The sequence below is a fragment of the Hordeum vulgare genome, chromosome 3H, assembly GCF_904849725.1.
Source record: "Hordeum vulgare subsp. vulgare chromosome 3H, MorexV3_pseudomolecules_assembly, whole genome shotgun sequence".
Taxonomy (NCBI): Eukaryota; Viridiplantae; Streptophyta; class Magnoliopsida; order Poales; family Poaceae; genus Hordeum; species Hordeum vulgare.
In genome coordinates, this window is record NC_058520.1 from 296,628,708 (window position 1) to 296,653,148 (window position 24,441).

A 24,441-nucleotide genomic window follows, 5' to 3' on the forward strand; every position below is an offset into this window, starting at 1 on the left:
TCAGGCTCCCTCCTGCCATCGGGGATCTATCTACATGCCGCCGCCATGGATCCATATCCAGGATCCGTGTTGCCACCGAGGATCCATATCTGATCTCCCTGCTACCGCCGAGGATCCATCTTCGGGCTCCTGCTAGCGCTAGAGCTCCATCTCCAGGCCCGCTGCTGCCAGACCTTGTGCAATGCAGTTGCTAGACCTCTGCTCTACCACTGCCGAAGCTCCATCTTCGGGCTTACTGCCACCAGACCTGTGTAGTGCTTTTGCTGGATCTCTACTTCTACTGTTGTCTCGCTCCATCTCCGGCCAAGATTCATCTCTAGTCCACTCCCGCAGCTCCGTCTTTGTGCCGTGACTAAGCATCACCTCCTCCCTAGATTACCATATCCGCATCTGAATCATATGCAGTTGTTTCTGACAGTAGACAACTGGACAAGAATGTGTATTTTTTGCTTGAATGGTTATTGTTTTGTACTTCTATTTCTTGAATAATAAATTTTGCTTCACCGATGCAAAGCTAACACTATCGTAGTGGCCAAATTCAAATACTTGTGAACTTTGATATTAAGGGTGCATCAGGGACAAAACCTGGTTGTCTTAGCCTGGGTACGTCAAGTTTCCTTTTTTGCAAACTCATAAACGGTATAATTTTGTCATAAACTGTTCTGGTATCTAAAAATAACAATTACATGTAGGCACACAAATGAGTATATACAGGGGTCGGAGAAGTTTATAGAGTTTCCTTTTATTATTTCAACACATGGAAACAAAATCTTATGTCCTTGCAAGATATGCTTGAACTCTAAATGGAGAACGTGAACAAAAGTACGTGAACATTTGATATGTGGGGGTTTCATGGAGGGGTATCATACATAGTTGTTTCATGGAGAATCTAGCCACACTAGCCCGAATATTGAGGAGGTAGAACTAGAGAGTTCACCAGCAGATAATGAATTAGCCAATTTGTTACGAGACATAACTTGTGGATTAGATGATGGGGGTGTTGAAGAGCACAATGAGGACAATAAAAACCCTAGGACGGATGTTTATGATGATATGAAGGCTTATTGGAATATGGTTGATGATGACAACAAAGAACTATACCCTAGGTGTAAAAACTTCTCAAATGCGTTTTATTGTAAAATTGCCCCATATCAAACTTCTTGGGCGATGGAGTGACAACAATTTTGACTTGGTTCTTGAGTTACTAAGTGATGCTATCTCGAAAGGTGCAGTACTTCCCAAAAAATTCAATGAAGCTAAGAAAATAGTTAAATCCATTAGGCTTGGGTATGTTAGTATTCATGCCTTTGAAAATGATTGTGTACCATTCGGGAATGAATTTGATAAGGAGAATCAATGTCCAAAGTGTATAAATTCAAGGTGGAAATCAGAAAAGAAGAGTCCTGATGGCAAAATGGTACATAGAGTTCCTAGAAAGGTTCTTCGCTATTTTCCTATCAAAAGAAGGCTTCAAAAGGTACTTTATGTCCTCTAAAACTACAACTGACATGAGGTGGCATGACGAACAACGCAACAAAGATGGTTTGATTAGGTACCCAGTGGATGCTATTATTTGAAGGATTTTGATTCCAAACATCCACTAATTGGTAATGATAGTCACAATTTTAGATTGGCTGCAACAATGGATGGCTTTGATCCATTTAGGTCAATAAGGACTACCTACAATATTTGTCTAGTCTCTTTGATTCCATACAACCTTCCTCCTTGGATGTGCATGAAGCAGACTAATCTTATCCTTTCTTTTCTCATTCCTGGCCCTAAGGCACCTGGTGGCGATACAGATGTCTATCTTGAGCCTTTGGTAGATGATCTATTATATATGTACTATCATGGTGTGAAGACATTTGATGCTTCTAAGTCTAAAATATTTGATCTTCGTGCTGCCATCCTTTGCACCATACATGACTTTCCAGGATTAGGCTACACTCATGGGTGTGCTACCTAGGCTGAGGTAGCTTGTCTGGAGTAACATTCATTCACTTTTTCTCTACAATTAAAAAGGGCACCAAATATTATATGGGTCATCGTAGGTTCTTATCATCCAACCATAAGTTTAGGTCAGATCAAAAGTTCTTTGATGGCAAGTGAGAGCATAGGATAGCACATATACCTCTTATTGGTGAGGAAATCGATGATTTGATAGCAAATCTCAAAACATCCTTTGGAAAAGATCCAGCTTCCAAGAAGATAACAAAGAGAAAACGCAAAGGAGGTGAATCCCGTCCCTTGTATAAAAGAAGATATGTGTGGTTTAATTTGCCCCATTGGAAAGATGTGATGTTACATCATAATTTTGATGTTATGCATATAGAAAAAACGTATGTGATAACATAGTTTACACACTTCTGGGCAAATTAGTGAAATTCCTCGAGAAGGGTCTACAGTAAGATTTGTAAGGTCAGATTCCCTTAAATTTCTCGATTCCTTTCATATTTTTGATTATGTAGTAAATACGAACACATAACAATTCCTGAAATCTACAAAAAGGATTTCAAGATGAAGCATTAAAGCACCCAGAATTGTTGGAGAATGGTATTAAGGATGGTGATTTGTTTGCATTTGTTTGTGGAAAAGAAAAAATGGATATGTTCGTGATGTTGTTTTGAGGCCAACTCCATCCGACCTAGAGTTGCTAGGAACCCAACAATATAAATCTACAAAGCTTCAAATAGTAATGGAAAAGGTTCATGTATTTGACAAAAAACTGGAACATCTGCAAGACCAAATGGATGACATGAATAAGAAAATGGCTCAGATGAGGCAACTTTTTCTATCTTCACAGGGGCAACGATACGAAACCAATAGCACACCTGGACATGAACCAAATACTCCACACCAGGTAGCACTAGTTCTATTATATTGTATCTCTGCAATAGTGGAACATGTAATGATGTGATCTCATTGTATTTTATAATATTTAACATCTAGAATGCTTGATTTTGATGTAGAACATAAGGACAAGAGGAGCCAATAATACTGAAAAAGGTAATGCTCTTCGGGAGGAGGTGGTCGAGTTAAATGCTTCTATGCCGAATGATGACACACTTACTGGAAGAAGAATTGTTAATGTTGAGAAACATAATAGACAACAAGGGTAAAATATTTCCTTTCCTTTTGGCATTTAATTTCCAATATAATGCTATATCAACTTGCTTCTTTACCATGATTATATTCTGAATTGCAAAATTTTCCCATAGGGTGGAAGAGATGTGATAATATATAGCATAACTAGACCTTTAAATGTCATTGTTGCCAAAGGGACAATTCAAACAACTAATCCAAATGTTGTGGTGGGGGATGAGCCCCTAGGTTCTCAATATGTCAAAATTGTCATCTATTTGGTGTTTAAAAGGGTTACTCGGTTGCCTCATCTGTATGGGAATGTGTAGACCATGGGAGATGCCGGGGGGAAATCGATTGCATGTCCATCTGCTATGGTAATGATCTAGAGCACTTGGTTTTTTTCTTTTGTGCTAATTGGTCACCTATTAAGTAGTGATTTTTGTTGTAGATCAAAGATCCCAAGAAGGCAAATAACGTGCGTGGAGGTGCAGGTACTATGATATACATCAAATTTACAATCTCCATATTTTTGTGCACCTTTTTCTGTCTAGCCCTTGGCACTTCTCCCACCTTGGAGACATTTAACATGTAAAACTCTGTAGTTATTTTTCAATCTCCATATTTATGTGCACCTATTTCTGTTTATAGCTCCATATTTATCCATACAAAAAGTAGATACAACTAGCACTTTCCGAGCATCTTGGTTGAATGATTCATTACCGTCTGGTACATATGTATGTTTTGCATGGGCTACTAAATGCATTTAATTTAGAAACTAAGTTTTATTTGGTTACTGTGTAATCTGAGGTGAATATTAGAAGATGATTGAATATTGATGTACAGTTTGGTACGAGTGTACTAGTAATGTGATATCACTGTTAAGGACCTTTGAACAACTTTTCAATTCATAATACTTTCTTAACAAATTCGTATGGAATATTTGTAGGTACTTAGCCACCTAGCATTGGATGTGAGAAGGACTTGGAGTATCATGTACGTACATGGCTGTTCGCAGTATTTTGGAAGCCAACTTCAATCATGTCACGAATCTTATGTGTGTTTCAGACCATTTGGTGCTTCAAGTGTTTTGGAGTAGAAACCTTGTGCTCGTGTGAGAAGGACTTGGAGTAGAAACTTTTGGATCAGGTGACTTGTGTGGTCTGGATGGTTAAACTATACTTCTAGTTGTGCTTGTGAACCTACTTCGATATATATGGCTATTTGTGAACCTATGTCAATATATGTCTGTTTGTGAACCTATGTCAATATATGTCTGTTTGTGAACCTATAATCATTGTTGTACAATGTGTACATCTTGATGTTGTTTGTTGATTGCATTTGAATATATATATATGAAATTACTGGTTTGGTTGTGCACTACTTACCAACAAGCCATGTGTTGGTAAACAAACTCTTGCAGAGCAACTGTCGGCAAAGGTACATACCTATATAGACATCATAAGTGTCGGTAAAGGTATGTTCCTAGCCCAACAGAATAAGTGTCGGCAAAGATACATACCTATATAGACAACATAAGTGTCGGCAAAGGTAGGGCGTATGTGAACACACCAATTGTCAGCGTAGGTAGGGTGTATGTCCACAAACAAACTATCGGGAAAGGTAGGGTGTATGCACACAGGCAATCTGTCGGCATAGGTAGGGTGTGTGCCGACTGAAAATGTGTCGTGATGTAAATAACTGTCGGCAATACTTTCGCCCATAGCATGTCCTCCGACTATTCCATCTTCTATCATCATTGGTATTAGCTACAGCTTATGTGTCGGCAAAAGTACCTATGCCGACACCTTGGTGTGTCACAAAAGTTGTGCCGTGGTGTAGTGGATTGAACCGATAGTACTATGGACCACTCCCTCTAATGATCTACTCAACTAATTAGTCAAAGAAAAATTATAGGTCAAAAAGCATACATAGCTATATGAAATCACACATAATAAATCTTAGATTGGATCAATTACTCTCAATGAATAGTCTGAACATAAGCTTACAATTCATCAGATCCCAACAATCATACTACAAAGATTACGTCGAATAGGACTGTGAAGAGATCATTGTATTGAAGATCAAGAGAGAGAGAGAGAGATATAGAGAGGGAGATATCTAGATATTAGCTATGGACCCATAGGCCTATAGTGAATGCTACCTACAAACTACGTTGGGATTTTTCCTCAACGCCTACACACAAAAGAGCACACACTTGCACCCAATGAGGGCAAGTGGGTTGTCAATCCCCTTGAACTTGTTACTTGCAAGAGATAAGTAGTGACAGATAGACAATACAAATATTAAATAAATATAAAGTAAAATTATAGAATATAAATAACAAAATTATTTTTAGTGTTTTTGGAATTTGATTTGTAGAGACCCGAGGGGCATAGTTTTCGCTAAAGGCTTATGTCTCGTAGAAAGCATACGGTGGGTAAACAAATTGCTCATGTAAATGATCACACATATAGGCATCACGTCCATAAGAATGTAGACCGAATTCTTCCTACATCTACTATTATTACTCCACTCATCACCCCCTCTCGAGCATGCATCTAGAGTATTAAGTAAAATAGAGTAACACCTTAAGCAAGAGGACATGATGTAGACAAAGTAAATCCAATTAATATGAATAAACCCCATCATTGGCAGCAATACAAACACATGTCATGTCCATTTCTTTGACTGGGATTGAGCACCGCAAGATTGAACCCATTACAATGCACCACTCCCACTGGAGATAAATCAATCTAGTTGGCCAAATCAAACAAACAGATCGAAGAGAAATACAAAGCTACCATAATCATGCATTTATAAACTACCAATAAATACTAAATATACTTTCATGTATAATCTCACCATAAACCCACAATTATTGGATCCCAACAAACACACCGGAAAAGAGTGATTACATAAGATAGATCACCGCTGGAATCGCGGTGATCTTGGCAATGAAAAACATAGAGAGAGAGAGATAGCCATCTAGGTACCGATGTTGGTGCCAATGGCCTGTATCGCTGGTCGAAAGTGTGAACACTTTCATGCTTGGAATTTGCGGTAGTAGTCGGCGGGAGTACAGTACTACCGCTCCAAGCGGTACTAGCTGATGTGCCTCGGCTCTGGCTCGGACTCCCTCTGCCTGTGTGGTAGTAACACCCCCCGTGAGCGGTACTACTGTTTATCATTGGTAGTACTACTCCCAAGAGCGGTAGTACCGCTCTCGATCGTGTAGAGCGGGTGGGTAACAGGCAGATTCCTTCCCCACTATATAAAGGGGTTCTTCTTGCCTGAGAACCCTTCCTTTTGCCCCCAAAGCTCCATTTTAGCCCGATCTCTCTCCCTAGCCAATAAAACTTGTTGATATTCTAGAGTTCGGTTGAGAGGGCCTTGATCTACACTTCTAGCAAGAAAAATTTGATTCCCCCCCACTAATCCCTCGTGGATCTTGTTACTCTTGGGTGTTTGAGTACCTTACACGGTTGATATCACCTCAAAGCCATATTCCATTGTGGTGAAGCTTCGTGGTCTTGTTGGGAGCCTCCAATTAAGTTGTGGGGATTTCCCCAACTTTGTTTGTAAAGGTTCGATCGCCGCCTTCAAGGGCACCACTTAGTGGAATCATGACACCTCACATTGTGTGAGGGCGTGAGGAGAATACGGTGGCCTTAGTGGCATCTCGGGGAGCATTGTGCCTCCACACCGCTCCAACAGAGACATACTTCCCCTTAAAGGGAAGAAACTTCACAAACACATTGTCGGGAAAAACCAACACCTATAGGAAACTCGAGGAGTCCCTTGATCGTTCGACGGGGAGAGAGAGGTACGATGTCGAGAGCGGAGCTAGCGATCAACACGCGGCAAGGTATTTTACCCAGGTTCGGGCCGCTTGGCGCGTAAAATCCTACTCCTGCTTAGTTTGTATTACGTTCTTACTGTAGGTTGATTTGCTACAGTATCTTAGTGGGTGATTAGGGAGTATCCAATCCCCAAAGGGTCCAACCCCTAAGGATGAGCCTTGGGCTTCCTTTTATAAGCAAAGGGGTCACTAATAGTGTGCTCACGGGGTGAATAGTAAACAGTATTCACCGCTCTACTTCTTCGGTGGTGTCAGGGGTAGTAAATGCCTTGTCTGACCCTTGATCTTCCGCAAGGTGGTCGCTACATGTATCGAGGTGAATCGACACCTGGGTCTTGTGCTGGCACATGAGGGATGTGCTGGAACGGTCAGATTGTGGTAGAAACCGAGGGAGGACACCTGGCAAGCGGAAGGGGCTTGCTGGTTGGAGTCTGTGTCGGATGACTTGGTTACCTTCCTGGCAAGGAGAGCTTGCAAGGGGCTTGAACACTTTCCCAGAAGGAGGGCTTGCCGGGGGCTTGAACACTTCCCCAGAAGGAGGCCTTCCCGGGGGCCTCGCCAGTATGTGTGAGTCTTCCCAGCAAGGGAGGCTTGCCGGGGTCTTGCTAATCTTCGGGAGTCTTCCCGACGAAGTGGGCTTGCCGGGGCCTTTGGAATCTTCCCGACAAGGAGAGCCTGCCGGGGCCTTATATTTGGAGCTCTTGTATTCCACGCCCCTGGAGAGAGGGAAGGGCATGGCCTTGGTGGGTCTTGGATCGCCTTTCTGCTGTTCTTCCCGGTGTACTTCTCTCAGGGGCGTTGCTGATGCTCGTGCACAATTCTGGGGCACAAGGGACCCAGTATCTAGTGCACCGACAAGAGCCCCCGAGCCTGGGCCACGCACGCGCGCGGGGTGTTGCTGGGCCAGGCCAAAGTAGTGCACATGCATCCTTGACACGGGGACTATGTAGCTTCGGAGCCGTTGTAGACGACCCTTCACCACGTCGTGCATCAAGCGTGCGAGGTGGATAAGTGCGCGCACAATAGCCTCCCCACCTCCCGACGCATTACTACCACACGTGAAGCATGCGGAGTAAAGGTCACGCAAGTGGTGTTCATGGCCAAAGGGCCGCAGTCATGGCAGGACCCGCCCTCGCATGCATTGGTGCAGCAGGGCGGTTTCCTGTTCGCCCCTGATCATGGGCGATTAGGAAAGAGGGGCGGCGGTTTCTGGAGTGAGGGGAGCTAGCCCCCTACGCCTCACCCTATAAATTAGGAAGTTTGCGAGGGGTTTTTGCTCATTCTAACCCTCGGCGGGGATGGAAAGCCTTCGCCCGCGCCCACAACCTCGAGGATGGGCATATCCTCTGCTTTAAACTAGTGGAGGATAATATGCTATCTTTCAAGTTTTATGGGCGCTCAGGTGTGCGTCTCGGGTGCTCCGAACAGAGCTCGAGCGGCACCGAATGTCCCTCCTCGAGCGATATCGGCGAGGAGGACATCAGAAGCAGTGGCGATCTTGGTAGGTCAGGATCTCGGGGGGTCAAGTCGGAGTACGACTCTCCAAGCTCCGACTAACTGTCGGCCCTACCGCTGAGGCCCGCTCACGCCTCTCCCCCGCCAGGCGGGGTTATCTTGCTGGAGCTGGCGTCGGTGCCTCGTGTTCGAGAGGGAGGCACCTCCGCAAGCTCTAACTTCTCGAGCCCCCCTACTTGGTCCACCTCACCGGAGTGGGTGCTACCCCCCGGCCCCAGGAGGAGGCACGCTCGCGGGCTCCGGATCCTTCGCCCCTTCATGTGCCCTACCCTCTGGTATCAAGCTATAAGGGGCCGGGTGGTACTTGTCGGGGCTGGTTCCGTTCTCGTCGGCACAGTGCTGCTCCTGGGGGAGCCAGCCCTGACCGTGCCACGAGCTCCGCCTTTTTGTCTTCTTGAACTTTTGTCCAGCGAGCATGTCCCTCGCCAAAAGACAGTACAATAGGTTAGAGTTGCAAAAATCATTCATGTAATATGTGTGAGTTTATTTCAAACAGATGAATGAAATGTTGTTTCCCTTGCGTCTCATCCTTCCTCTTGTATGATACACGTTTTGCATTTTCCAGAAGCTTGCGGGCGTGACTGGTCCTGCCGCTAGTTCTTTGAGGAACGGATCCTTAGCAGTTTGCTTGAGGGGTCGTTACTAGAAAAGGATCCTTGCCGCACTCAGTGCAACTGTTAGATCGTCGAGCGCGGCCCAAGGCGAAATAAGGTGCTGTGTAGCCGCTTAGTGTGTTGAACAGGTTCAAAAATGTGTGAATGCGCTCTGTGGCTGTTCAGGTCATTGAACTAGTTCAAAACAAAACTAAGGCGCACTGATCCTGACAAGGTTCCATCTATGCGCAGGTTTCTGAAACAAGGTTTGGGATCTTCCAGAAAGAAAACAACCTATCTACTCTGAAATCTCATCTGACATATTTATCACTTATCTGTCGTGCCGTGACACTTCTTCCCGCGGCGCTTGGGTCCTTTGCCGGGGCCTCGGGTCCCCAATAAGCAGGAGAATATACTTTCCCGGCAACTTATCCTCCGACAAGGTACTTGCCGATAGTTCTTGACTATCGTACAAAAGGGGGGTTGTCGGAGCATAACTCATTTTCCTGTTTTGCCAGGTCATGCTGACGGAGCCCCCGAGCGCACCTTTGGCGACGATGTGGTGCTTCCGGGGGGAAGCGTTTCGGCTGTAGTGTGTGCCTGGGCTCCGGGGCTTGTAGGCGGATCCTCGACGGCTATGCCCCTCTTCGTGGAGGCGCGTCGGCCGGAGTATGCGCCAGAGCCCCAAGGCACACCCTCGACAGCAGCGCACTATCCCAGAGCACCGCGTCAGCCTGATGCCTTCGAGCTCGAGGTCTCCGTCTCCCTAGCCTGCATTCGCACAGCAGGGCGCCTGCGCAGGCGTTAGGTGGCCATGGCGACGTAGAGCGACCACCGCTGTGACCTGCTTCGATGGACCGCAGTAGTGCGCTCAACTTCCAAAGATCTGATGCGGAACTTGCTTTAACCCGCAAAAAAGCTCTCAACCACCGCTCCCCCTACCCGGCGCGTCAAAGTTGTCGGGAAAAACCGACACCTATGGGAAACTCGAGGAGTCCCTTGATCGTTCAACGGGGAGAGAGAGGTACGACATCGAGAGCGGAGCTAGCAATAAACACACGACAAGGTCTTTTACCCAGGTTCGGGCCACTTGGCGCGTAAAACCCTACTCCTCCTTAGTTTGTATTACGTGCTTACTGTACGGTGATTTGCTACAGTAACTTAGTGGGTGATTAGGGAGTCTCCAATTCCCAAAGGCTCCCAACCCCTAAGGATGAGCCTTGGGCCTCGTTTTATAGGCAAAGGAGTCACCAACAGTGTGCTCACGGGGTGAATAGTGAACAATATTCACCGCTCTACTTCTTCGGTGGTGACAAGGGCAGTAAATGCCTTGTCTGACCCTTGACCTGTCGCAAGGTGGTCGGGATACGTACCCAGGTGAATTGACACTTGGGTCTTGTACTGGCACATGAGGGATGTGCTCGAGCGGTCTGATTGTGGTAGACACTGAGGGACGACACCTGGCAAGCGGAAGGGGCTTGCTGGCCTGGAGTCTCTTCCGGATGACTTGGTCACCTTCTCGACAAGGAGGGCTTGCCGGGGGCTTGAACACTTCCCCGGCAAGGAGGGCTTGCCGGGGGCCTCGCCAGTCTGTGCGAGTCTTCCCGGCAAGGGAGGCTTACCGGGGTCTTGCTAATCTTCAGGAGTCTTCCCGACGAAGTGGGCTTGCAAGGGCCTTGGGAATCTTCCCGACAAGGAGGGCCTGTCGGGGCCTTTTATCTGGAGCCCTTATATTCCACGCCCTTGAGAGAGGGAAGGGCGTGTCCATGGTGGGTCTTGGATCGCCTTTCTGCTGTTCTTCCCGGTGTACTGTTTTCATGGGCGTTGTTGATGCCCGTGCACAAGTGTGGGGCACGAGGGACCCTAGTCTCTAGTGCATCGACACACATCCTCATCTTCATAGGTTCCACTTGTGGTTATTTCTTACCTTTACTTGTATTTACTTATTTCTTATTATTGTTGTTTTTAGCTTCATATAGGTTCACTTAGTTGCATATCTAGACAACCTATTTGTTGGTAAACCTAATTTGTTTAAAGAAAAGTTTAAAATTTGTTTGTTGCCTATTCACCCCCTTTAGTCAACCATATCGATCCTTTCAATTGGTATCAGATCCTCATCTATTTATTAAGGGTTTTACAACCCAAAGAGTATGGTTGACGATGGGGGTAGTCCGAAGGAGTTGCCGGAGGCATCTGCTGCAAACTCGGTCTCCCATTAGGACCTAAATGAGGGCATGTCCACATTTAGATCCTCTGTGATGATCAAGGTCAAGAACATGCTTAAAGATTTCCCTGATAGTTACAAACCTTCTACCGGCCCGTTGTTTATGGATAATCCCACAACCTCAGACACGGGGGCCAATTCTGACAAGGAAAATGCTAGTAGTGAAAAGGACAAATTGCCTCAAGGAACGAGTGGGACAAATACCTTTGCCTCGGTTCCCCTTCCCATGGTCTATGGAGGAACGGTTCACCCTCCACATATTATTAATATCGATCCTCCACCTAAGCTTGTTAAGAATGATTTTTCTAACTCGGTGTTTCCTATAAAGGCTCATTTGAATCACAGCTCAACACAAGTGTGGAGAATCATCGAGCAAGGCTACTACCCACATGATTCAAGAAACCTCACTCCAAGAGAAGAGGTTGACAATCAGCTCAACCGTTCAACCATGTTCATGCTTCAAGCGGCTGGTTTTATTGAAGATCTTGCTCATTTGTGTCCCATCACTCATGCCAAAGATTGTCGGGAACACATCATTTCCATGTATAAGGGAAGTTCTAGTATTCAACGGTCAAACTATGAAGTGATACTTGATGAAGATCCTCGTGAGCTATACCGAAGGGTGACGACTCTTGGTCTCGTTGTTCAAGATCATGGAAGCAAGGATATGGATGATAGTTGGATCAAACGTAAGTTTCTCAAGGCTATTATGCCCTTCAACAAATCCATGTCCTCCGTCATCCGTTAGAGGCCAGTCTTTCACTCCTTCACTTCAAGCGATGTGTTGGATGAGTTTATTGCCATGAACATATTGAACAAGACCATTAACAATGCTCTTGTTCATGTTCAACAGTCAAGAAAAGACCCTCCCAAACTTGCCTTCAAGGCAAAGGCTGAATCTGAGGAAGACACGGAAGAAGAATAGTAATTGTGACCCAAAGACACCAAGTATGCTTATCACGAGCATATGGCTCTTGCATCAAGACAGTTTTGGGGCAACAAGAGAAACTCAAAGCCAAATTTCTCCAAGAACAACTCAAAGGGGCCCAAAGGCAAGCAAGGTGTGAGGAATTGCTACAACTGTGGCAATGTGAGTCACTTTGTGGGTGATTGTCCTTATGAGAAGAGGGAAGACAATGGTGGCAAACTTATTCGGAAAGACAAAGCCAAGCCCTTCCCCAACAAGAACAATTTCTTCAAGAACAAGCCAAAAAAGGTGTTGATGGCTCAAGAGGAGTATCTCTCCGATGAGGATGAGGATGAGGATGATGATGCAAGTGGTGAAGTGATGGGGAGGGCCACCGTGGCCATTGCTTCCTATTCTCCAAGCAAGGTGTCCCTCTTCATTGCCCCCAACGAAAACCGCATTGCCAAGTGCCTTATGGTCAAGGCATCCAACAAGGTAACATCCAACATTAAAACTTACAGTCTCAATGCTACCATTTCGACTACCTCTGTTAGTGGTGATGAAAAGGAAGAGGTAGAGGAGGAGGAAAACTCCTTTGATAAATTCATGAGAAAACTCAAGGATAAATCCAAGAAGCATTTTTTTCTCTCTTGGAACAACTTGGAGAGGCTAATGACCATACTGAATCTCATGAAGAAACTTTCTCTACATTACAAGGTCATAGTCGTGACTATGCCGATTAGATTGCGGATCTTTATATTGCTCTTGAAGAAGAGTAATGACTTTGTTTGACTCTTGAGGAGTCACATAACGATGACCTTGCTAAGTTAAAGAAAGATCTTGATCATGCTCTTGTTCTTACCTGTGTGCTTTAATCCGAATAGGGTGCACTTGGGCTTGACTATGTTAGACTCAAGGAAGAGCTTGCAAAACTTGACAAGGCTTACAAGGTCTGGAAGAGTGCTCATGTCTCTTTAAAAGAGTCTCATGCTCAACTCCAAGTAAAACTCACTAAGGAAAGAGCCACTTGTTCTCCATTTGTTTTAATTGATAATGTCCATGCCACTAACCCCTCTTGTGAGCATGCACATCTTGTGGAGGACAACACCAAATTAAAAGAGCAGCTTTAGAAAGGCCTTGTGACATGCATCCAAGGTGCAAAGAATCCTAATGACCTTTTGACCAATCAAAAGGAAGTGGTTGCAAAGGAAGGAGGTGGGTCTGCACCCAAGTCCAAGAAGAACAAGAAGAAGCAGACCAATCAACCTCCCCAACTTATGGAAACCTTTGTTAAATCTTGGGAGGGTACTCATGAGAAGAAAAAGGAACAAGCTAAGGTGTAATTCCATGAAGGGCAAAACCTCTACCCAACAAAGCCGGCGACATTAACCCCTCTTATGTTTTATGTCGTGCGAGTGATGGGAATGTTTTTGCTAAGTTTGTTGGTTCTTACGATCAGTACATTGCATGGTCTATTTGGGTTCCTAAGGCCCTTGTTACTAAATTGAGACGACCCATTAAAGAATTGGTACCTAAATCCAAGCATTGATCTTATGCAGGAGTTTGCTTCTGGTTTGGTGTCCTGGTTGCTTGATAGTGGAACAACAAATAATATGACCGGAAGCAAGGACTTGGTGGTGGACGTTCATCCCAACCCATCCTTTACCACCCAAGTCTCCTTTTGTGATGATGCGATTTCGAATGTATTGGGTCTCGACAAGGTCATAATTTCTTCGGAACTTACCATTGAGAAGGTTATGCTTGTTGAGACCCTCGCATACAATTTACTTTCCGTTCATCAACTTGCACTTTTGGGCTTTAGTACCCTCTTTGGCATTGACTGTGCGGCCCTTTTGTGGAGCAATACTCTTAAAGTAGCCTTTGTTGGCCATGTCGAGAACAGTCTCTATGTGGTCAACTTTTCGGAGTGACCCACTAAGCCGCGACTTGCTTAATGGCTAAAGTTGATGTGGGATGTCTTTGGCATCACCTACTAGCCGGTCAATATGAGATCTTTGCAAAGTCTCCTCAAAGGGGATCACATTCTTGGACGAACAAATGTGAGTTTCGCAGAGATCATGCTTAAAGTGCGTGTATTGAAGGAAATATTCATGAGACAACTCACCTCCCCACGACTATCATCTACTCAAAAAGGACCTTGGAGCTCCTCCACATGGATCTCTTTGGTCCTCCATCCTATGATAGTCTTGGGGGAAGAAAGTATTGCTTGGTGATAGTGGATGATTAATCAAGATATACCTGGGTATACTTTTTCAAGAGAAAGAGTGAGACTCAACAAACCATCATCGACTTTGTTAATGAAGCTCAACGCCAACATACTACAAAGATATTGATGATTAGAAGTGACAATGGCATCGAGTTCAAGAATTACACCCTAAATGAATTTCTGAGTGATGAAGGAATCGAGCATCAATACTTTGCTCCTTACAGTCCTCAACAAAATGGTGTGGCAGGAAGGAAGAACTGGACGTTGATGGATGCGTCAAGAACCATGATGGCGGAGTTCAAATCTCTGCATAACTTTTGGGCCGAAGCCATAAACACCGTGTGTCATGTATCCAGTCAGCTCTACATTCGCAAAGGCTTGAACAAGACTCTATATGAAATTCTTACCAGCAACAAGCCCAACCTCAAGTACTTCTGGGTGTTTAGCTGTAAGCTTTTCATTCTTAAGAAAGGTGCTCAATTGTCTAAATTTGAACCTAGGGCTCAAGGGGGCATATTTGTTGGTTATGCTACAAACTCTCGCGCTTATCATGTCCTCAACAAGTCGTTGCGACTCATTGAAGAGACATGTAACTTGGAGTTTGATGAGAATAATGGCTCCCAAGTGGAGAAATGTGGTCTGTGTGATTTAGGTGATGAAATTCCTCCCCAAGCCATAATAAGAATGGGCGTGGGACATTTCCTGCCCGTTGAGGAACCCCTTGTGGCTGAAGGAGAAGGACAATGTTTCACTCATGTGGAACCATCACTCACGCAAGACCCACACACTTATGAAGAACACTTTGAAGGCCCTCCACCTGGTGATCTCGATCAAGGAGAAGATCAAACTCAGGATGGTCCAGCACCAAGTGATGTCCTTGATGTAGCTCACCCCTCCGAGGATGCTCAAGATCAAGAGCAAGCTAAAGAACAAAACCAAGCTCAAGAAAACAAGGGAGAACTTGCAAAGGCGGTAACAGTATCAAACAGGCTCCTCAGCTTACGCCTGAGGAGATTCAAGAATGACGTGCGACCAAGAATGGAAAAACACTCAAAAATAGTTATCATATACAGGAGAATGTCTATGACAACTTACACAGAGGGGTAAACACTCATCGTTAATTATCAAACTTTAGTGCCCATCATGCATTTGTTTCTTGCATTGAACCACTAAAGGTACAAGAGACTCTCGAAGACATGGATCGAGTTGAAGCCATGCATGAACAACTCAACAAGTTCGAGTGCAACAAAGTGCGGCGACTGGTGCCAACACCAAAGGCGAACCAGAATGTCATTGGGACAAAGTGGATCTTTAAGAACAAGCAATATGCGAACGGTGTCGTCACTCACACTACTGGAAAACAGTAATTTGCCATCAGCCATTTCTTTGCCGTCTGCTGGCTGATGGCAAAGACCCTCTTTGCCGTCAACTGACCTAAAGCGGACGGTAAAGGGCTCACTGATGGTAAAAAGAATGTTTGCCATCGACCAGGGCTTTGCCGTCTGCCTGCGGACGGCAAAGAGACCTAGGGCAGAAGACAAAGAGGGCAGATGGGTCCCACTAGACCTTGGGCCTAGCCAGGTCCAACAGACGGGCTCTTTGCCGTCAGCGTGGCCTTTGCCATCCGCCGTTGGGCCCTTTGCCGTCCGGGGGCAGACGGCAAAGCTGACGGCCGTTATCCCCTAGCCCCTCGCTCCAGTACCACACTCCCCACTCTGTCTCTCTCTCAAACTGTCGTGCGCGCCTCCCTCCTGCACCACCGGCGGCCGGCCACCCCTGCGCCGCCCCCTACGCCGACCCTGCGCCGCCCCTTCACCTGCCCCCCACCGCCACCACCACTGCCACCCATCGCCACCACCACTGCCCCCCGCCGCCGCACAGCACCCCACCGCCGCCACCACTGCCCCCCGCCGCCACCACTGACCCCCGCCACCGCACTGCCCCCGGTGACGCCCCACTGCCCCGTCGCACCCGTCCTCCTCGCCGCCCCGACGCCCCAGCTGCCCCCGCCGGTGAGTCCCCCCATTTTTTTTGTTTTTCCTTATTTTTATTTATGTTAAATTAGTTAGGTTAGTTTTTTAGTTTATTAGGTTAGTTAGGCTAGTTAGTTAGGTTGTTAAATTAGTTTAGTTTAGGTTCAGTTTTAGTTTAGGTTTAGTTGGGTTAGTTTCCTGTTTAGTAAAGGAGAAAAGGAGAGGAAGAAGAAGGAGAAAGGAGAAGAAGAAGAAGGAGAAAGGAGAAGAAGAAGAAGGAGAAAGGAGAAGAAAAAAAATCAGAAGAAGAAGGAAAAGGAAGGGAAGGAGAAGAAAGAAGAAGAAGAAGAAGAAGAAGGAAAAGGAAGGGAAGGAGAAGAAGAAGAAGAAGGCGAAGAAGAATAAGAAGAAGAAGAAGAAGAAGGAAAAGGAAGGGAAGGAGAAGAAAGAAGAAGGAGAAGAAGAAGAAGGAGAAAGAAGAAGAAGAAGAAGGAGAAAGGAGAAGAAAAAAAAATACTAAGAAGAACGAAAAGGAAGGGAAGGAGAAGAAAGAAGAAGAAGAAGAAGAAGAAGAAAAATAGGAGAGGAAGAGAAGAATAAGAGGAAAAAAGAAAATAATAATAATAATAATAATAAGAAGAAGAAGAAGAAGAAGAAGAAGAGAAGAAGAATAAGAGGAAAAAAGAAAATAAGAAAATAAGAATAAGAAGAAGAAGAATAAGAAGAAGAAGAAGAAGAAGAAGAAGAAGAAGAAGAAGAAGAAGAAGAAGAAGAAGAAGAAGAAGAAGACAAGAAGAAAAGAAGAAGAAGGAGAAGAAGAAGAAGAGGAAAAAAGAAAAAAGAAAATAAGAATAAGAATAGGAATAAGAAGAAGAAGAAGAAGAAGAAGAGAAGAAAGAAAAAGAAGGAGAAGAAGAATAAGAGGAAAAAATAAAAAATAAAATAAGAATAAGAAGAAGAATAAGAAGAATAAGAGGAAAAAAGAAAAAATAAAATAAGAGTTAGGTCACATATTTTTTGATTATTTTATAAAAACATCATATTTGTGTTGATCGGGTGAATTTCAATGTGCAGTTGTTCGACGACCTCCACGTGCATTGGACGAGCTCCGCCCCTACATTTGTTGGTGAGCACAAATGACTTCTCCTCCTACCCCCTTAATTTGCTTTGTCCCGGTCTTCGTGCCGATGAAACTTGTTATCTATATATATAGGTTTCTTCAATCATGAGTATGTGTGACCAGTATGCGTCTCCCGTTCGAAAGGGCGACATCTATAAATATGCATGTCTTTGCGTATTTATAACCACCATCCTTTCGAATTGTCCAACATTATCCATGGACAGCCCGAGTATGTGTATATTGGGTTCATTTTACCGTATGCTGTGCTCTGGATCCGATGCGGAATTTCGTCAGTGCCTCCCCCGTTGTTCTCCGGATGCACATCCTCTCTGTTTATTGCGGAGACGTGTATCAGGAGAACAACGGGGAGGTGCTGCCAAAATTTTTCGTTGGATCCAGAGCAGAGCATGGGAAAACGAACCCAATCTACACATACTCGGGTGGGATTAGGACCTATCTTTACCTATTAGCGTGTAGGTTGCATGGACGTAATAAAAATGGCGAACCTAATTAACCGATGAATATAAATGCTAAATTATATATAAATATATTTCTTTTGTCTTTAGTAGCTACGCAAGATGAGTGATCGTGCGTGGATGTATACCGGTCACCCTAGTCAGAAAGAGATGACTAAAGAATGGTTTGTAAAAACAAAGGAATTTGTGAAAGCCTTATTCGCAAATGGCCAGGAAAGAAACTATTGCCCCTGTCCTGGATGCGACAACTATAAAAAGATGACAGAGGCTGTAATGATTAAACACCTGCAGAGGAGGGGTTTTAAGCCTAATTATACGGTGTGGACATTTCATGGTGAGTCTATCAACGCACAAGAGTTGAGGTGGTCCGTCGTCGCACGGACGAGCATGGTACCGGGATCGAAGACATGGTGCAAGACTTTGATGATGCTCGGGATTCGGAAGATGAGATGGAGGAATCTGCAAAGGCCTTTTATGAAATGTTGGAGTCTTCAAAATGTCCTCTCCATGAGCACACTGAGCTCTGTCAGCGGGATGCAATTGAACAAGTAATGGCTCTGAAGGCTCAGTTCAACTTGGGAAGAGAATGCTACTACGCGATGATGACACTATTTGGACGTTTCCTACCCAAAGGCCATGTCATGCCTGCAAACCTGTACCAGTCGGACAAAATACTTCGTGTACTTAAGATGCCCTATGAGAAGATAGATACATGTGAGAAAGGATGTGTGTTATTTAGGAAGGAGTATGCACACTTGGACTATTGTCCCAATTGCGAGTCTTGCAGGTATCTTGTGGTAGACAACGGTATGGGTGAGAAGAGGCAAACCAAAATCGCAGTTAGTGTTCTTCGGTATATGCCAATCGTACCAAGACTTCAACGTCTTTTCATGGTCGAAGAGACAGCCAGACAGATGACATGACACAAATTGGGAAAAAGAACCAAACTAGATGCGGATGGGAATAAGATGATGGTACACACATCAGATGGGGAAGCATGGAAACATTTCGATGGATTGCATCAGGATAAAGTGGCAGATCCAAGGAATCCTCGAGTCTGCACCGCCACGGATGGTTTTACTCCCTTCGGCATGATGGCAACCCAATACAGTTGTTGGCCTGTATTTGTCATTCCACTCAATCTCCCCCCCCGGGGGGGGGGGGCAGATTATGCAAAGAAAGAACATATTTCTGACGTTGATAATTCCAGGGCCCAATTATCCGGGGAAGAATATGAATGTGTACCTGCAACCGCTTAAGGATGAATTGGAAGAAGCTTGGGATAATGGGGTCAAGACATACGATGCCGCTAGAAAAGAAAACTTCAAAATGCATGTGTGGTACATGTACTCTATGCATGACTTGCCAGCGTATTCACTATTCTCTGGATGGTGTGTGCATGGAAGGTTCCTATGCCCCCAATGCAAGGCAGCTCTTTAGTTTCATTGGTTGCAGGAGGGTCAGAAGTATTCTTGCTTTGACTTGCATAGACAGTTCCTGGATCCTGACCATCAGTTCAGAAAAGACAAGAAGAACTTTACCAAAGGTAAAGTTCTCAAAAACTTGGCACCACCTGCGTTCATAGGCCAACAGATCCTGGATTAGTTAAACGCCCTCGATCCTGATCCAGAGCGTCCTGGGTATTTCAAGGAGTATAATTCAAAAACGCTTGGACTCACAAGCCATGCTTCTGGGATCTGCCTTACTTCAAAGACCTCCTTCTTCCACACAATATCGACATGATGCACACTGAAAAGAATATTGGAGAGGCTATTTTTGGTACATTGTTCGACATAGATGGGAAGACAAAGGATAATATTAAGGCTAGAGTCGATCAAGAGACACTATGTCATAGACCGTTAAAAAACATGCGAGAAGGCAAAGGAAAGCAGAAGTGGTCGAAGCCAAAGGCCTGGTTCAATCTTGGAAGGCTAGCTATGAGGGAAATTATCTTGTTGGTCAAAATGCACTTGATGTTCCCCAATGGGTATGCAGCGAATCTAAAGAGGGGAGCGAGTCTTGAAAAATTAAAAATCTTTGGTCTCAAGAGTCATGATTGGCACATATGGCTAGAGCGGGTAATGCCGGTGATGTTACGTGGCTTTATTCCTGAGGATGAATGGCTAGTACTGGCGGAGCTGAGCTATTTCTTCCGTGTTCTTTGTGCGAAAGAATTGTCGCCTGGTGTGGTAGAAGACATGGAGGAGTTTGCAACGGAGTTGTTGTGCAAGTTAGAGAAGATCTTTCCACCGGGCTTCTTTAATCCAATGCAGCATTTGATTTTACATCTACCGACCGAGGAAAGATTGGGTGGGCCCGTGCAAGATCGTAGGTGCTTTGCAACTGAGAGGATGCAGAAGACCCTTTGATCTAAATATAAAAATAAGAGTAGAATTGAAGCATCGATGGCTGAGGAATTCATTACTGATGAGGTGGCAAACTTTGTGACAGCACACTACGAAGCCAAAAATCATCATTTGCATAATCCGAAGCCTCGGCACAATGACGCAGACCCTAAAAAAGGTGGGTCCAACCTCAACCTATTCAAAGGGAAGCTCGCACCAGCCGGTGCTTCGAAACTTATGAAGTTGGATGTCGAAGAATGGCAGAACATTTCGTTGTATATCTTCAACAACCTAACAGAAGTGCGGCCGTACATCTAGTGAGTTCTCGGCACATTTTTCCGTAACTTCTAATTCATTTGAACTGCTCTTATTCCCAGATATTTCAAACAGCCGTTTCGTCGTCAAATTCACGGATGGAGCGGTGATCGAAAATGATTCCGTCGAAGAGTATGAGCTTCTATCAAAGACAGGAGGCGGCTATCCCGGTTTCATCTCTTGGTTCAAACAAACGGTAATTATCAATAATGGACCATTTCATTCTTGGTCTAACTTGCGCCGAATGCAACAACCGTTTCGTATTAAACTTGTAGGCTAATTCAGAGTCTATGGACGCCGAAGTGAGACAAGTCGCTAATGGTTTTGACTATAATGTCCGTTCATTTGAGAAATACAACATCAACGGGTATCTCTTTCGTACCTTTGGCCAAGAGCTATCTATGCCCGACTGGAAATCTACAAATTGTGGTGTCTCTGCTATCGGCGAAGGTGTTATCGAGTATTATGGAAGAGTTGAAGCAATTTATGAACTTCAATTCCATGGTGAAAACCCACCGAACGTCGTAGTCTTCAAATGTTATTGGTTCCAGTCGAAAAGGACTAGAAGGACTCATGAACATATAGGACTAGTCGAAATCAATCCAAACACCCATTTAGATGTTCCCGATGTCTATATTACGGCTCAACAAGCGACCCAAGTTTTCTATCTACCGTGGGCATGCCAAACGGATAAGAATCTGGAAGGTTGGTATGTTGTTTATGAAGTGCCGCCACATGTGAGACCACCTCTCCGAAATGAACAGGATTATGAACCTCACATTAACCCAGACACATATGATGGAGAATTCTTCCAAGAAACACGTCTTACCAAGAAACATTTCAAGAACCGCCGTGCTTCACCCAACAACATGGAAGTAGACAGCGACAATGAATCCGACTCCAGCCCTTGGCTGGAACCAGAAGACCTGGAACTCGTAGTGGTTACTGATGCGGATGACCTGTCAATGCTTCGAAGATTAAAGGAAGGCCTTTCACAACTTCACGCCGTTGAACCCGACGAGCACGTCATTCATGAAGACATGCGTGATAGTGATGATGATGATGCATTTATTGATGATGATTATTAGTTTGTAAGATTCACAACTTAAATTATATATATTTTAATCTTTATTATTCATGTACATATTATTGTTCATGTCAGTTATTCAATTTTTTTATGTTGTACTAATTTCTTTTAATCTTTATCATGGCAGGTCACCAGGTGTGGAAAGATGGTGGGCGCTGGTCCAGATCGCTCGACGGGTTCTTCTGAGGCGCCCCGCACGAGGGGTGGTACTTCCCTTCCACCCCTATCTCTCCGTAGAGCCTTGGCAGACAATCTATCGACACCACCTGTGGGTTCTTCTTCGTCGGCGGCATTGCCCACTGGAAGAGGTGCTGGTCGGGTAGGGAAGAAGGGGAAGGGTACAGGGAGAGGTGGTGGCCGCAGAAGATCCAGGAGGACTGTTGAGCCGTCCTCGCCACCACCACCAGCTCATTCACCCGAGCATAGGACTAGTATGGTCAACCCGTTTGCGGAGGAGGCTACGTGGACTCCGTTCCAGGAGCCTGTTGTTGACGGGCATTCGTCCCATGAGACTCCGGTCTAGGAGCAGCCTCGGGTCAAGGTGCATTCGGCCCAGGAGCCGCCAGAGGAGACTACGGTTCCGGAGGCTTCACCCAACGTGGAGAGGCCCGGATGGCAGACCTGGCCGGATCGTACCGAGTTGCCGGATTGGACCGAGGGTCCGGGTGGCTCAGGGGGCGGGGATGGTGGGGATGAGCTTACGGATAGTGAGGGCGATGTGCAGGTGGACGGGGCCACCGTGTACAAGTGTGGTAGTACACGTCTCCCGGTCGCCCCGGCTACCCGCGAGCAGAGGCCGGTGATTAAACCTGAAGGAGATAGGTAAGTACATTTACCCTTTTTTAGCTTTTGCCTTCAAGTTTGTTCAAATATCTAATGCGTTGACCTTATCATACTGCAGGGGATGGGTACACCCTCTTGGAGTCCGCAGGCCGAACTCCGTCCTTGGTGTGCTTTGCTGGACAAATTTCCCGGGGTTTGTCATGTTGCCTGGTGAGGGTCAGGTTCCTACACTAGGATTCTCCTGGGAGCACTACCAGGCTGCGCAGGCCCCGCCGGAGGAGATTATAGATGGTGTCTTGTGCCACACGAGGGCCGAGATGGTGATCAAGAGCTTTTGGGTAAATTATCCTTTTACAGAATCTAAAATTAACAATATAGCAAATTATTGTACTAATCGGTGTTTTCACGTTTGATTGCAGACCTTCTATAGGTGTGAGGATGGATACGAGGAGGAGGCGGCCAGGGTTCTCGAGGCCGAGTGTAGGCGGTTACTACAGAACTTGCACCACGAGGCTCGGCCGCAGGCTATTCGAGATTACAACGCCACGCGTGGTATTAAGAAGTAGAAGAAGGATTGCCGCGGAAAGTTTCTGAAGAAGGAGCAATACATGAAGGTAATTACCTATTCTTAAGTCCTTCTACGTAGTTTTCTTGATTTCATTCATAGGCGTAGCACTGAAAATTCTTTATAATAACTTACAGGTGCCCCCAAGATGGTGTGCGGATAAGATGGATTGTTGGGAGGCATTGGTTGATGAGTGGTGCACAGGCAGCTGGCGAGCCATCCACGAGAATGCGAAGGATCGGCGTAGCCAAATGGTTGGTGTGCCACACCATCAAGGCAGCACCAACTTACTTCAGTTTGGACGAAACTGGGTATGTGATTTGCTTCATGATTCATGCAATTCATTCTTGATGCTAATATTTTGTTCCTCTCTTTTAGGTGCATCACAATAAGACTGAGATGCCACACTTGTACGACCTTTATGGCATGTGCCATACTGCCTCATACAAGAAGGCGAAGGCATTCTCTGAGTCTGACCTGGATGATCCAAAAGACTTCACCAACATATCATCCCACTAAAAGCTCGTGGCATACAGGGACGCGGGGAAGGCTACGAAAGGGGATGACTTTAACCCTAGCCAGGAACCTTTGGATCCAGAGCTGGTGATGATATCTGGTGGCGGGAGGCCCCATGGCTCGATAGCCATTGGAGATGGGATAATACGTTGTCCACTCACTCTTCCGGAGATCAAGGCGCGCCAGTCGAGCAGCTGTCCTGAGCTAACGCGTCGTCCACGTCTAGTAGAACTTGCCATCGAGGTTAGTTCTACGGACTAAGAACACTTTCATCCATTTCATTATGTGTGTCACCATAGATCATTACTGTGGTAACGAGGAATGGTGTTTGAGGCTGCCCTTCAGAAAGAGAGAGCGGCAAACCAGGCTGCTCTTGAGAAAGAGAGATTGGCAAGCCAGGCTGCTCTTCAGGCTGCTCTTGATGAGAGGGACCAGACCACGACACGATTGATTGAGGAGGAGAGGGCCCGGAATGAGGCGGGTCAATGGGCCCTGTACGAGCTTTTTGTGGTATGCTTTTTTTTTCACTTTAGCCAAATCATGTGTGTAATGTCTGTTTCATTACTAACTAATACGACCCACTCTTCAGTGTCTGTGCGAGAAGAGCGGTCAAGTCCCTCCGCCGATGCCCGTCTTCTCTTTGATTGGCACGGTGAGTTTCATTATAAACTAGCATTAATAATTGAGTGTCATCATGCTAACTGAGACATTGCAAAATATCTTTTCTGCAGAATAACTCCCGAGCGGCATCGCACGGTCCTTCTCCAGGGCAACCGTCTCCAAACGAAGCCGCCGTGAGGAACCATGGTGTTTCTCCTCCTTAATGACCACTACAGTAAGTTTCTCTTCTCC